The sequence below is a fragment of the Cynara cardunculus genome, assembly GCF_001531365.2.
Source record: "Cynara cardunculus var. scolymus isolate 2C chromosome LG 8, CcrdV1, whole genome shotgun sequence".
NCBI lineage: Eukaryota > Viridiplantae > Streptophyta > Magnoliopsida > Asterales > Asteraceae > Cynara > Cynara cardunculus.
This window is the reverse complement of record NC_037535.1, coordinates 15,558,192-15,560,165: the sequence shown is the minus strand read 5'-3', so window position 1 is coordinate 15,560,165 and position 1,974 is coordinate 15,558,192.

Sequence of the window (1,974 nt, the reverse complement as noted above, 5' to 3'; positions counted from 1 at the left end):
TTTTTTTACCCGAAACCCTGTAAAAAACTTCCACTTTTTACACGGTACTATGTAAAAACTGTGTAAAAAGTATGGAAACCTTTTTACATGGTTTCTTTTTTCAAAACGGTGTAAAAATAAAAACTTTTTACACGGTTTGTGTTAAAAACCATGTAAAAAGGTACATACACATTTTTACACGATTCATTTACCAAAAAAAAACCATTTAAAATAATTTCTAACAATCTGAATAGTTTTTTGCACAGTTTTATTAACAACCATGTAAAAGAGGGCGTCTAAAATTGTTATTTTTGTAGTAGTGAACTATAACAAAATATTCCACCATTACATCAAGAAGTTGGTTGAAACATCTCCAATATCTATGCTAAAATGAGAATTGTAGTGGTTTCAAAGATTTTTTTGCTCCGATAGGTATGTTATACTATATCTTAAAATAGAAAAAGAAGAGAGATAAAATGGAAATCTTCAAATTTGGAGAAATCTCTAAAATCTAATATTTAAGAGAAAGAAATGATATTTTAATCTTTCTCACCAATTAGAGCCATTGAAATTACAGGTTTAGGAGAGATAAATAATATTTTAATAATATAATTAATATCAGACTCTCTAAAATAGAATAGCTGCTAGGGTTGGATGTAATTCTTTTTAGAGATTTTGACTATTGACACTCTATTTTTAGAAGAAAAAAAATATATATATATATATATATAGCATAGTGGTCAGAGATGCTCTTAGCATCCATGGTCAAGAAGTTGTAACAATTTTTTCCTAAATATAACATAGTTGTTGGAAATGTTCTTAACAAAATAAAACGGTAATTTGCAACACACATTATTTCCTAAATATAATTTAGTGTGAATCACACCAATGGCCGATCTAGTTTGCTCAAAATTTGGATGTGATCACTCAAATGGACAATCTACATTAAAGGTCCCTAACTTTTCATTTTCCTTATACCCATTGTACTTCAGGTTAACATCATTAATGGAGTTCCATCTGCCTCTTGCATAAGTGCACATTCGTCTTTTGCCCACCTTTTGTTTTTAATTAATTTCTTGTACCATTTATCTCTCTCTCGCTCTCTCTCTCTCTCTCTCTCTCTCCACTCTCTAGTCTTCATCCCCCCTGTAAACATATAGAACCTATTCCTAATGTCAATCATAATCTCTCAAATGTAATATTGTTGAACACAAAAATCCATCACAAATGTTGTTTGGCTCAGAAACTTGGAGTTTGTGTATATTTGATCAGGAAAACCACATAAAATGAATCTGCTAATCGAACCGGGTTGGGGGCGTATATGATACTTGAGGAGGTAATAGCTTACCAAGGCGATGATCAGAGCCAACATCGAGGTGCCAAACCTTCCCGAGGAGATTTGAAAATCACCRTCAACACCTCCGTGTAGGTCCGGGGTAGAATGTGGATCTCCAAAACCCGTTCCTGGTTCTTTGTAGTTGGATCCTCCGGAACTACAAGAATCCTTTATGTATACTTTTATCATAAACTATTACAGTGAGCTACGTTTTTAAGTGTATTAGCACTCTAAAGCAAAGAGAAAGAGCATAATCATGAAGCACATTACTAGATCTAGAAAATAGCACCCGTGATAAAGGTCGGTGGTTGAGATGAACAAAAGGAAAGTGGGTTGTGTCAAGAGGGAGAGGGGATAGAAACATTGAATGAGAGGGAAGGGTGGGTCATGAACACTTACAATCGAGAAGTCATCAAGAATGATCGAGAAGTCATTACCAATGATCGAGAAGTCATTACCAATGATCGAGAAGACATGGAGACCGATTGAGACCAATCGAGAACCCATTGAGACTGATCGAGGCCAGTTGAGAACCTATTGATAATATATGTAGTCAATATAAATAATATGTATATTCATGATAAATATCATACCAATATATGAATATCGGAAATATGTTGTATATTCATGAGCATGCATAAATATTCATAACAAAAATT